Source organism: Pelophylax lessonae, assembly GCF_965119305.1.
Source record: "Pelophylax lessonae genome assembly, chromosome: 13".
Classification (NCBI taxonomy): domain Eukaryota; kingdom Metazoa; phylum Chordata; class Amphibia; order Anura; family Ranidae; genus Pelophylax; species Pelophylax lessonae.
In genome coordinates, this window is record NC_138780.1 from 125,790,552 (window position 1) to 125,805,157 (window position 14,606).

Genomic DNA, 14,606 nt, shown 5'->3' on the forward strand with positions numbered 1-14,606 from the left:
GTAACATTAAGGCCAGGTTTACACTGGTGCAATGCAACTTTGACCCGATTTTCAATGCAGTTGTCTAGTGCAGCTGCAGCGCGACTTGATGCAATTTTGATATGTTTTGTGTATTGTGACTCATCCCTGCTGTGACTGGGTGACCCTCCCCCCTATGACAACATAGGGCACAGTTCCGGAACACGTTATGTGATGTCACTTGCATGGCTTTTTTATATGTTGGCTCCTCTCCTTACATTCAGTTGTCAGCAGGGAATCCCCCACTAACAGTAGGGATAACTCATCGTTGTTGGGACGCCAGCAGGTGCCAGCTCCTTAACAACTGATGACTCATCCCTGCTGCTGACAGCAGCTATGAGTCACTGGTTGTTAGGATGCTGGCAGGTGCCAATTCCTGACAACCAGCACAAATCGCATACAAAATGCATTGGACAACGCATGTAGAGTTGATTTTGATGCATTTCTAGTGAAGTCTTTGTACCACATCATCACTCTGCATCGCACCAAAGTAGAACAGGACATTTCCCCAAAGTCGCATTGCAGTTGCAACTTACTGACAGAACTCAAAGATAACACACTACAATGTGTTTTAATAATATATTGCTTTTTTTCTTTGTATGAATGGGAGGGCAATAGATGGAAAAATCATCTAATTACATTAGGTCATTAGCAACAGTCATGAAAGTATTACAATCAATAAAAACAAGGCTTTTTATACTGTTAATCAAGGGCAGCTGCAATCATTTATGTAAAATTTAGCCTGAGACAAAATAGTCTGACCTATATTTTTAAAAACGCAAACAGTACAGATATATTGGAAATGAAGACATTCAATAAAAACTGGCCTCTCTGCAATAATGCAAAGAGAAATGTGCAAATTACAGTAACCAACAGCAATCATGTTTCATTGTTCTAGCTGATGACAGCTGAAATGTGGTTGCTCTGGGCAAGTGAGAACAGTATTGCCTCTTGTAGCTTTACTAAATAAGCTGCCATAAATAGTAAAAAAAAAGAAGTATCATAAATGATGTCTGTAGCATAAAAATCATGCAGAACTTTTTGTTTTCCTAAAAGTAACATAAATATGATTTATTTGATTAAAGAATGTGCTTTAGTTCAGTGGTTTTCAAAAAGAGGTTTGTGAACCTCTGGGGCGTACCTTGAGGTGTAGAAGGGCTCAGGTACTGCATGCAATACAGCTGATCACTGATCAACTCCTCCCTGCCTGAAATGGTACTGGTTTGGCTACATTATTTCCTGCATCAAACTACGTTGGGCAATTGTAAATATTCACGAAGGGGTTATCTGAGTAAGTACTGCTTTTAACAGCCAATAATAAAGACATTTTTACTACAGCCAAGAAATAAATAGCGTACCTTGCCCAAAAAGGTGGACAATCAATCACCACTCTATTTTGTACTCAATAGAAATTTTTTTTTACATTACAGGTTGGCAACGTGCATAGTGTTTATGGTATTAGAAATTAGCAAATTAGAAGTATAACATACAAAAAATTACAATACACACCATAAGAGTCTGTTTCTCCCTTTCCAGGAATTACAATACCTTCTGTACCAATTTGCTAAGAAGCCCCTTAAAATCCCTGTGCTGATTGGCTGCTCAGGCACCAAGTGTTGCATAATTTCAGGCATAGAGAAATATTTTATTTTTTAAGGTGTTTCAGTCAGGGTAGGAGCAAAGGGTGGCACTGGGAAGATAGAAGCAGACTATTTAGAGTGCATGCTGTACAATCTCTGTGTTATTTTTATTACTTGCAAAAGTAAAATTGCTTTAATTTTTTTTTTTTTTTTCAAATATCAAAGATCCAGTGTCCTACGACTTTCCCTCTGCTTCCTGAAGTTTTGATTGTTGTTGGCCCTCCTAGTGAGATCCACTCATGCTTTTTCTACTAGTTAACAACATCCATTGGTCCATTACAGTAGGTGATGGAAAATCTAAAATGGTACAGTTGTCATTAGAACAGGAGGTGAGGGGAAATCTTCCAGAGGGATACCTTGTTCCTGTATCTCATAAGGAATCCTCCCTTATGTCACTGGAACAGAACCAAAAGTAAAATCTCCCCAATGGGAACAGATTAAAAAAAGAAAAGAAAAAAAAAAAAAAAAACAACGGGGGGTTTTTACCATTCCCTACTGCATCCACAAAAGGTCTGGCTTTGGATATACCTTAAATTTTGCCATGAGCATGGTGTATACAAAACCAGCTCTTGTTATTGTTTGTGCCTCCTGCTCTCTCTTGCTACTGTTTTCCTAGATTTGTCCCTACTCTTCAGTTTGTTCTTTATTTCTGACCACTGAAATGTTTTTTAGCTGATTTTGAGATACTTTTTATACTCTAGTCTAGTAACCTAATCTTTTTTTCTGCCCACACTGTGTTACCTTTACCATTGCTGACTTGTGTTTGAAGGTGCATGTCTGAAGCGTGTCATTCCACTACATTTTCTACTTTTCAGTGACTCACAGACCCAGAACAAGCAAGTACATACACTATATTGTCAAAAGTATTGGGACACCTGCCTTTACACGCACATAAACTTTAATGGCATCCCAGTCTTAGTCCATAGGGTTCAAAATTTAGTTGGCCCACCTTTTGCAGCTATAACAGCTTCAACTTGTCTGGGAAGGCTGTCCACAAGGTTTAGGAGTATGTCTATAGAAATGTTTGACCATTCTTCCAGAAGCGCATTTGTAAGGCCAGGCACTGATGTTGAATAGAAGGCCTGGCTCACGTCCCTGCTCTAATTCATCCCAAAGGTGTTTTATCGGGTTGAGGTCAGTCAAGTTCCTCCACCCCAAATTTGTTAATCCATGTCTTTATGGACCTTGCTTTGTTCACTAACCCAAATCATTTGGTGGAGGGGAGATTATGGTGTTGGGTTGTTTTTCAGGTATTATGGAGTTCCAGTGAAGGGAACTCTTAAGGCATCAGCATACCAAGACATTTTGGACAATTTCCTGCTCCCAACTTTGTGGGAACAGTTTGGGGATGGTCCCTTCCTGTTCCAACATGACTGCGCACCAGTGCACAAAGCAAGGTTCATAAAGACACGGATGAGTGAGTTTAGGGTGGAGGAACTTGACTGGCCTGCACAGAGTACCAACCTCAACCCGATAGAACACCTGGGAGCCAGGCCTTCTAATCCAACAACATTGCCTGACCTCACAAATGCGCTTCGGAAAGAATGGTTAAACATTCCCTTAGACACCCTTCTAAATTATGTGGACAGCCTTCCCAGAAGAGTTAAAGCGGTTATAGCTGCAAAAGGTGGGTCAACTAATTTTTTAACCCTACGGACTAATACTGGGATGCCATTAAAGTTTAAAGGCAGACATGCCAATACTTTTGACAATATAGTGTAAGCCAGGTCACTGATTTACCAAACTGCAAAGGAAAGATCAAAACTAGCCAACAAGCTTTCAAAAACAACTCAGAAATGGTGATTCCCAGATTTCTGTTCTGACAGGTTCCTTAAAGCAGAACTGTGCTTTATATGAGCACCACAAACCAAAAGTGCTATTTATTTATTTTTAATATGCAAAGCAAACTCGCCCATCCATCTATGTCTCCATGCTTTATTTTGCTGAGAAATCACTTTGAAAAACACCCTACCATTTTTGGCTGTGGCCTGCTTGAGTAAGGGCAGATGATTCATGTAGAATTTACTTCCTGGAAACCATATGCCGTTAGGTAAGGCATGCAAGCAGGAGGGTGTGCTTAGCTGAGAACCCCCCCTTGAATCCCAGTCCTGGGATGTATGACATCATTTGCCTTGGCATGGAAACCAGGAAGTAACTAAAGAAATGCAAAGAACAGTTTTGAACAAGTAAATATGATGTATTTTTCTATGTATTTACTAATGCTAGCAGCATAAAGATTCAGAATAGTCAATGTTGATTGAGAGAGTGAAGTTCTACTTTAAGCGAGTGGCATAACAATAGCCATAGCAGTCCACATGGCTGCTCTGGGGCCTATGGTGTATATGTGAAGTAGGGTGCATTAGGAAGACTGAAAGGGAAACTAAACTGTGAAATTTCCAGTATAAAGGGACTGAATTCAGAACTTAGGTTCATCGCTAGTCACAGATCCCCTATAGTGCAGTAAGAAGCATTTGCTTAGCTGTCTTAGCAGTGAGGATGTACTGAACTTCTACTAAAAATTGAAATTATCTCTGTTTGCCTAATGCAATCAACAATCCCAGCATTTCTACTTAGCCCAAACCTTATAGGACAGGGGGATATCATTATGGCGATTAGTATTATTGCTGCCACTACAAATAGAATGGTTATCCAAAGCACTGGTCCCTTGTAGTATGTTGCATGTGCTGACAGCTCTCCTGCTGCCTGTCCTTAAATTAGGCATATTTAATGTGAAACTGTATTATCACAGTTAACACTGCAAGCTGCCACAGAGAAAGTTAGCCAGGGGGTCCCATCAAAATTTTGCCCCATGAATCATAGTTACGCCCCCTGCTTGAAACATAATACCTAAAATTAACTTATAATATATGACCTAACCCAGGGGTAATGAATTAAAATTCAAGGAGGTCCGGTCGCTAAAATTTTCTTTGGGCCGGGGTCCGAATCTGAAGTCTGTGCTATGACTCAGAAAGATGGGCAAAACAAAACCTGTCCATCAGCGTTGCTCTTAACATAAAATATGCCCATTTGAGTGCCCCTTAACATAAAATGTGTCCATCAGCGTGACCCTTAACATAAAATAAGGGGCACGCTTGATGGGCACATTTTATGTTAGGGGGCACTTTGATGGGCACATTTTATGTTAGGGGGCACTCTGATGGGCACATTTTGTTAGGGGGCACGCTGATGGGCAAAACAAAACGTGTCAATCAGCGTTGCTCTTAACATAAAATATGCCCATTAGAGTGCCCCTTAACATAAAATGTGCCCATCAGAGTGACCCCTAACATAAAATGTGTAAAATGTGCCCATCAGAGTGCCCCCTAACACAAAATGTGCCCATCAGCGTGACCCTTAGCATAAAAAGTGCCCATCAGCGTGCCCCCTAACATAAAATGTGCCCATCAGAGTGCCCCCTAACATAAAATGTTCCCATCAGAGTTCCCCCTAACATAAAATGTGCCCATCAGAGTGACCCCCTTAGCATAAAATTTGCCCATCAGCGTAATAAAATAAGGGGAACACTGATGTATGTTAGGAGGCACTCTGATGGGTACATTTTATGTTAGGGGTCATTCTGATGGGCATATTTTATGTTAGGGGGCACTCTGATGGGCACATTTTATGTTAAGGGGCACGTTGATGGGCAAAACAAAAACGTGTCCATCAGCGTTGCTCTTAACATTAAATATGCCCATTAGAGTGCCCCTTAACATAAAATATGCCCATTAGAGTTCCCCTTAACATAAAATTTGCCCATCAGCATGACCCTTAACAACATAAAATAAGGCACAAGCTGATGGGCACATTTTATGTTAGGGGGCACTCTAATGGGCATATTTTATTTTATGGGGCACTCTAATGGGCCCAAATGTGCCCATCTGTGTGCCCCTTAACAAAATATGCCCATCAGTCTGCATTTTATAAAAATAAACAACCCCCTAAAAAAATGTGCCCCACATACCTTTGGGAGCAGAAAATGTCAGAGCCAGGAGCCGCGAACATCAGGGGGTGGGGCGGGCGTGCATGTGATGTCACGCCCCAGCTCGCAGCTAGGCTGAGTGTGAGTCAGGCAGTGCGTCTAGCGCCCAGGGTGAAGACGCCAAACTGCGCCCCCCAAGATGTAGGTGCATAATGCGTAGTGCCAGGAAAGGGTCACCCATCAAAGATGGCAAACTGCGCCCTCAATTCCCACCCCCCCCCATGTGTACAGTTCACACCTCAGTCTCAGAGTGGCACCCACTGGGAATGAAGGCGGCTGCTATGTCTTTCCCTCTCCGGTCATGCGATATGTCTTTAACCCACTGTCGCCTGAAAATGGGTCACAGGAGTGCGTGACTAAATGCACTCCTGTGAACCCCAGGAGAAGTATAGCTGAAATAGCTTTGGCTAACCTTCTCCTTTAAAGAGGAGCAATGGGGGGGGTAAAAATGATGCTCAGCTGCATGTTTTACTGCCCCCAACCACACGTGTAAACGAGCCCTAATAGTTGGCTACAGGAAACATGGTGCTTAGTGGAAAACAGCAGTACATAATGACACTGTACCTGTACTGCTCTGTGTTTTCTGGGTTTAGGCAAGGCATCTTCAGTCAGCTTCTGTCCCCTCTGGCCAGCCCATCCACCACCTGTAAGGATTCAGCATTTTTAGATATGCACGAGTCTAGCCCCGGCATTTTCTGCATCTTCTGTCTGCTTTTGTCCCCGCCTCCCGGCCCGCCCACCTCCTATCAGACCTGAAGAACAAAGGCTAGAAAAGTGTCACAGGTGCTGGGTGGGCGGGCCAGCTAGTGAGTGGGCGGGTCAGCCAGCGGGGATAGAAGCCGAGGGAAATGCCTGGACAAGACACGGGCAATTCAATACTAAAGCCTTACAGGAGGTGGGCAGGCCGGGAGGCGGGCACAGACGCTGACAGAAGATGTGGAAAATTCCGGGGCTAGACTCGTATGGGCGCGCCGGCCGGCGGAGACACAGGTGGAATGATTTAATCCTGTCACAGTGTCACTGGGATAAAAGAAGAGTTGACGCTCCCAACCCGCCCCCCCCTCAACACGGGCGACAGGCAGGGAGATGAAGAATGCAGCAGGGGGCGGGGCGTACACACGGAATGTCACTGGTTGCTGGGACACCCGCGGTCCCAGCAAACCAATGACTATTTACAGTGGCGGCCTGACGGGTCCAGGCGGAAGCATCGTGCGGGCCGCTCCTGGACCGCGGGCCGCCATTTAATGACGGCTGACCTAACCTCTAATTCATAAAATTAACCTTAACCTAAGACGAAATCCTAATTATGAACACTACACTATCCAATGAACGATCTGCTGATACTTGCTTAAATTGCTTTACAGGAATCTGTGTCTGATCCTTATTGTTTCCTGTCCAGAAATACCAGTGTGGTAATCACTGCGCCCAAGTCTCCAGCCACGCCTCACTAACCTTATACTTATGTCTACATTTAGAGCCCTTATTCCTCATTTATAGTCCATGAGTTCTAAGCATCATCACTGTCTACATCACGGAGTCTTCTGTTTTTTTGTTCCTGTCAGAACCTTCTATTAACCACTTTAAGTCTTAATACTGTCCGATCAGCAGCTGGTGATGTTGCAGGATGAAAAAGTCACAACTCCGTATCCTTGTTTCTTCATCTAGATCAGCCTTTCTCAACCATTCCAACACAGAGGAACCCTTGAAATAAATTTCTGGTCTCAGGGAACACCCGCTAAAAATTAAAAATCTACAACTCATGACACAGTGTGACAGTCAGTGGGAAGAATGGTTTTATTGGAAACTTATCTGAGGGGCAGAAATTGCCCATTGCTCAAGGAACCCCTAGCATCATCAGGAGGAACCCTAGGGTTCCACGGAACCCTTGTTGAGAAACCCTGATCTAGATAAAGGTAAAATGCAGAATTCTGAAACCCAAGTTCTCCCACCAAATTGTGCTTTTGGAAATCCACATAGGTAACTAAACAACACTGAGATGCTAATTCCTCTTCTTGGGAACAGATTGGCGTTGAGAATGGGTTGGTCAAACACTGGTTTAGATGACAGGATATTGACCAGCAGTAGAATTCTGTTCAGAGAGCCAAAAAAAAAGGTTTACAGAGCAAATACCACCAAACTTCTGCTTCCAAAATGTGCAAAACTGATCTACAACCACATCAAAATGTCATTCTTCTTTGGAGCCTTCACAGTTGGGATAGAATTATATAAAAAAAACAAAACAAAAAACGACCCCCCTAAAAATTAGGACTAAAACTGAGGCCACTACAGATGTCTTCTACTAAATAATGTAGAAGCAACAGAGACGCCCATCTGTCCTTTCCTTCAAGGATGTAACTCAGCTCAATGACAACAACTAAACTATAAACCACTTGCTGAAAATTAACACTCCTCTAATTGTCGACATATATCAACTCGAAGACCATAAAGAGATTGATGAAGGCATTTACTAACAATTCTCTGTCCATAATTCTCTTGCACCTGTTGCCAAGGACTTGCAGACTATTTTTAATGTTAATGGGGAAAGATCCCTGGAGAGGCTCAGCTGTCAATCATGGCATTGCCTACTCAAGCAATATTATTGTGTTGTGTTTGTTTAGAAGGCAGTGACTCACAGCTGTACCCCTACCTGCCAAGAGACAGAAATACCTCAGCACCATAGTAACCTGACATCTGTGCTTTGTCAAAATGTGATTTCAGATGCAGATGAGAGATTACAATACTTATCCAAAACAGTGTTTGAGGGATGTACGTAATAAAATAGCAGGTTTATCCAAAATTACATTTATCTTGCAAGGTACACATGTATACAGACTATTTTCTTTTTCATGGAAGATGTACTAAGAGAAGACACAAGACTTGTACTGGCTGCAGATCACTCTTTAAAATTAAAATTAATTTGATTCTGCTTACCTGCAAGATGTGTAAAACTTGATTTCTGCACTAATTCAGGTGGTGTTCATTTGTAAGGCAAAGTGATCTGGCCCAAAGCAGCCAATAAGTATTAAAAGAGAAGTATGGGATTGTAAATAAATAAACACACATACTCATGCAGATTGCTGCAGCATTGATTTGTTCCGGCAGCTGTCTCCTACTTGCTCTACACCGAGAACTGAGCGATCAAGGACCACTGATAACTCTGTTCTCTGGTCTGCTCTGAGTACAGAGTGGTGACTGTCAGTCGCCGCCCCTCTGCTCTGTCCCTCCAGCGCTCACTGGAGTGCTAGACTTTGGAGGGTATGGGAGTGGCTGGCTCAGGCTCTCATTGGTACGCTGAGAGGCGGAGTCAGTTGCGAGTCAGGCATTTGGGGGGATCCTCTACATTATTGTTAGGATCCCTGCAGAGCCTGGACCAACAGCAGGGTGATTCTGGGTCACAGTAATGCAGAACTAACTGCAATCCTGTGGCCCATAGGAGAAGTATGGCAAAAAGAGCTTTAGCCATACTTGTCCTCTAATGTTTTACTAATATCAGTAAAGTAGACTGAAACCTGCATGATATGGATTACTACCCATAATTCCTCCTTATGTTACTGTATTAAAGTTGATTTATGCCCAATATAGGGTGGTTCTGGGACAGGACTCTGCTGATGTCATTGACCCACAATGCAGCAGGTCAGGACACCATGTAACCTATGCTGAAGACAATAGGGTGATAGCATTTTAGGATACTTATAAAATTTTTTCTTTCTGATTTTGTTTCTTGTTGTACAAATATAGGTCTACTTACTTTAAAGAACTCCAGTGTAATGCAAAAGCATGATGAATAAAAACAGAAAGCTGCTAAAATTGCTGAAAAACAACCAATTACCATTTGGACTTTCTTTATGTGTGATAGGAAAATATCAAATATGCAGTCATGTGTCTGACAACCTGAAAAATGTAATGTATCTGTTCTCCCGCTCCACTATATCATGCCAAACATACAGCTGGTATTGAACAAACTAGAGAAAGTCCTTTTGGGAGTGTTAGCATTCTAACATTTCTTTGGAGCGGTGTTCCACAGCCATTTTGTAAAAAGTGGAGTCCTTTAAATAATTGTTAAAGTATATCTTATGCCAAAGGTTTTTTTTTTTTGGTTTTAGATAGAGCAGGGAAGGGTTAAAACCCCTGTAGTGTTTTTTTTACCATCAGTTTCTCATTAGGGATTCAGAGAAATTTCCCTTTACTTCCTGTTTCCGACAGGAAATGAATAGATAGATTTTTAATGTGAGGGTTATTCCCTTTAGACAGCTGCCATGGGAACATATAACCCTATCTCCTCCATTGCTGTTCTGGTGGCAATCCAAATTTTGGATTTGACCTCACTTTCATTCCCAGTGATCTTGATAATCAAGACAACTAGAGTGAATCCCCCTAATGGGGACACAGACAGCAATGAAGACATGACAGTGGTTCTAAAATCTGAAAAAAATGCATTTAGTTATGCATATTTGAAGCAGCATGAGAAAGGAAATGTACTAATGACTACATGAACCATATCAGATAAATTACATTTTAAAGCTACTGTAAAGGCCGTGTAATTACACAATAGGGGGAGATGCACAGTATTTCTGACTGGCAATGTTATACTGTGGTAAGGAAACTAGTAATGGCAAATTACCCCCATGGGAGTATTTACCAGTCTGCACAGGCTATGCACATATGGATCCCTGTTAAGGCAGAAATAAGGCAGTGGCAATTGCTGACTTCATTATAAAGCTGTAGACTCTTGAGCTACTAACTAATGAGTTACTAACGTGGGATAAGCATGCAGAAAGGGAATTCTGCCTTTTTTAAATGTCATTGGCTGAATGCTTGTTTCAGGACCACGAATAAGGGAGGAGAAGCCAGGATAAAAGCCTGCCCCCCCCCCCCCCTTCAAAACAAGTCTGGAGTAGCATCTGCCTTATTTCATTCCACAGTTCTATTTAATGACTTCCAGAAATACAGGCATGAATGCTAGTAACTGGAAGATTTGGATCATCATTTTCATGGAAAGGAAAATTATGCTCCATATGTACTAAGCCCAGGGATAGATGGATCACTCACTCTGTTGTTCAACCACACTGCAGCCTGGATCAGAACAGCTCTTGTCCAGCAGTCCTTCACTAGAGTCCTTGTCTTGCCGGTTATGTGCCACTCGATAACATGTGTCACGTTACCAAGTGGCACATAACCGGCAAGACAAGGACTCTGGTGAAGGACAGCTACACGAGAACTGTTGTGATCCAGGTTGCAAAATGGATTAAAAACAAAGGGAGAGATTCATCTATCCCCAGGTTTGTTACACAAGCGCTGCCTGGCTCTATCCATGAAGTAGAGGTTCTGCTAAGCCGAATACTCTCCTTTAGGTGTTGGACATTCTTTCCATGATAACTGTAGATCCAGGATTTGGATGTCGCTGTGCCTTTTTTTCTGGTGTATAACACATTGCACTTTATTCATGAACGTTTTGGTAACCACTTTTTCTGTTTGCACATGGGATTATTACTTTATCCAATTGTGGATGTTATGTGATGATTTCAGTCACTATATTTATTTAAATGTTTTTTTGCTTTTTTAATTTATTTGCACGTATTTTTTATGTTTTTATTTTTTTTAATTTTTTTTAATTCTATGCATATATAATTTCTTTAACACATAAAATCTGGATTAGAGTTTTGGCACAGCAATTTTCTCAGAGATCTTTGAAATTTTCAAAGCGCAGCACATTTTTTTGATTTCATTTCACTTTGGTTTTTCTATGTAAAAGGTATACCTGGCTTTATAAACTGGTATCTGTGCATAATGGGGTTGATTTACTAAAGGCAAAAAGGTTGTTGACTTTGTAAGGTACTTTGCCTCCAAGTTTAGTGAGCTCTGCTAACTTCCATAGTCCAATCATGTGCAAGCAAAAATGCACATAATTGGGTTATCATTGCAAAGTGAAACTTTACCACATTCACTACGTTCTGGAGCAAATGTCTTTTGAAAAGTGAAAAGCCTATGTTCCTTCAATAAATCTACCTCTATGTGCTTTGCCCTTATATCTACTGTACTCAAAGATTTTTGTAGGATTACTATATTTGATTTTTTTATATATCAGGTCCCCTATACCCTGACAGTCACTATTCTGAAGGTTGCCAAAGAAACCTACAATTGGTCATTTTCAGAAATGTGGCCTACACTCCCACAAAGCAGTACTATAAGGTGTATTGAATATTGAGGAGTGCAGCATTGAGGGCATAGGAGAGGTAAAGGACTTCCACGTGATAACGCAAAAAGCAAGAACCTTAGATATCAATATTGTAAATAACTTTCCTTGTTCTAATTAACCTTAGCAGATGTAATGAATCTGATTGGATCTCATGAGTTCATGCACATTTTCATTCTTTGCTTTGTTGTACTATGATGAGAGATATTCACACAAACCTTAAAAAAACACCAAATACCTGCCACTCAGCATAGCATGCAACACAAGGTATTTGCACAAACATCCCAATTTGACCAAAGTTTATTTTGTGTGCCTGGGAGACCCTTCCCCCAGTGAACTGAGGTTCACACTCCAAAAACACTCCAAAAAACCTAATTTATTTATGAAGCGATCTCAGTCTGGTTTCTGAAATATTTTTGTTAATTTTATATAACGGTATATGCACTTGGTTTCTTACTGGCCATGATGGGGGCATTCGTAGAAACACTTCATGGCAATATTGCCCTCTTAGTCCAAAAGGATATTAAAATGCAGGAGAGAAGGGAACGATTCATCCCATTAGCATTCACTCAAATGGAAATATCTATTTTTGGTTTGATGATAAGCTGAATGCATATATAGGATTTCCAAGTGACTATTACACATTCTTCTCTATCTTTCATTTTGAGCCAGATCATTAATGGTCATTGACCTTGTGTAATTGCTGGACAGAGAACGCCGAACAGTCCTTATAAGGCTTTTTCAATTTTATACTAAGATACTGGTATGATGCTTAAGAGAATTTATGGCTGAGATGGAAATCTCAAGTCTGCTTGAGGTCTCCTCCAAAAGTAACAGACAAAATTCCTCCCCTACCACCTCTTAAACTAGCCATACATAGATCCAAATGTGGGTGGTTCAGTAGGGACTAGCTGCATTTGGATCCATGTATGAGCACCATGGTTGTACAGAAGTTGATCTTCTTATACATCTACCCGGTTAGAAAATGTCTTCTTGATCAGCACTGCCGGAAGTACTGATTAGTGTATTCTAAAAGTGGGGAAGTCTCCTCTCTGTCAGAAAGGCTCAACGTAGAGGATTTCCCCATCCACTTAGAATGTGTAAATAAGGGAATGGAGTCATTATTTGGTTAAACAAAAAAAGGAATCCTCTAGAGGATGCCTTATACAAGAAAACCCTTTGTTAACCAGTAGATGATGATGCATGTGAAATTTACAGAAATTGACCTAATAAAATCTAAAACCTGTGCTACTGTACAAAGGGGCCTCAAGCAGACTAGAACTTCCCTTCAAAAGTGAACAAAAAATGTATACTTTTTTAGTTCACTAAACAGGCAAATATAAATTATAACCATAATAGTGTTTCCCAAGGTGTGTGAACAGCACCACATGTACTATGTTTCTTAACTGTCTGTGACACTTTTTGACACTTGGAGTTTATCAGCACCTCTTTAAGGGACACAGTGTACACTTTAGTTATATCTGTCATGATGCTGGCTTTCTTTAACCACTCGCCGACTGCCTACAGTAATATTACTATGGCAGTGCGGCTCCCCTGGGTCCAGTCACATAGTACTACGTGACTGGAGGGAAAGGGATTTCGGTGGCGCGCGTGGGAGGAAGGGCAGCGATTGCCACCTTCCTCCCACAATCATCCGGTAAACGGAGAGAATACCCGCCTGCTTATGTAAACAATGCAGGCGGATCTTCTCACTGACAGGCAGGGACAGATCATCCGTTTCAGCTATGCTGAAACTGCGATCTCTGTGCCTGTCACAGACCCCCCCACACACACACACAAGTCAGTAAGCATTAGGCATACATTTAACCCCTTGATCACCCCCAGTATTAACCCCTTCCCTGCCAGTGTCATTAATACAGTAACATATATTTAGCACTGATTACTGTAGTAATATCACTGGTACCCCCAAAAGTGTCAAAAATGTTAGAGGTCTGATCTGTCCGCCGCAATGTCTCAGTCCCGCAAAAAATCGCAGATAGCCACCATTACTAGTTAAAAAAAACACAAAACAATAAAAATGACATAAATCTTTCCCGTAGTTGACACAATAACTTTTGCGCAAACCAATCAAAATATGCTTTTTGCGATTTTTTTTTTTTTTACCAAAAATATGTAACGGAAAGCAAATTGGCCTAAAATGTTAAAAAATTTAGATTTTTTTAACTTTTTTTGAGAATGTCCTATAGCAGAATGTGAAAAATATTGTTTTTTTTTTCAAAATTGTTGCTCTTTTTCTGTTTATAGCGCACAAAAAATAAAAATCGCACAGGCACATCCACCAAAAGAAAGCTCTATTTGCGGGAAATAAAGGACGTAAATTTTGTTTTGGTACAGCTTAACACGACCATGCAATTGTCCGTTAAAGAAACGCAGTGCCAAATCGCAAAATAGGGCCTGGTCAGAAAGGGGGCAAATCCTTCCGGGGCTAAAGTGGTTAACAGTGGTGGTTTAAACCACCCTGAGAAAAATAACAAAAAGAAGATGCATGCTCATCATTCACAAGACGACAGGAAACACCCCTGTATTGTATAGGTGTAGATGGACAGTGTGTGCTTTACATCGAAAAAATAAAATTTTAAAAATACATGTTGCCTGGCTGCTTCTTGCTTTATTACTATTGGGTCAAAGACCTGTAACAAGCTTGATGTATATGAGTGTGAACGTTCCTTATCCTTATACCTGTTTCGGGTCAGTGACTCAGAAGGCATTGAAGCCAACGCATTAGCTTGACAAATGGCTCCGACGCTTCATT

General features: G+C 41.3%; 1 protein-coding gene across 4 annotated transcripts in view; it reads right to left on the minus strand.

Moving 5' to 3' along the window:
• The window catches only part of SLC8A3 (solute carrier family 8 member A3), a 523,260-nt gene that overhangs the window by 118,544 nt on the left and 390,110 nt on the right, over nucleotides 1-14,606 (minus strand). The gene's annotated exons all lie outside the window — the stretch shown is intronic.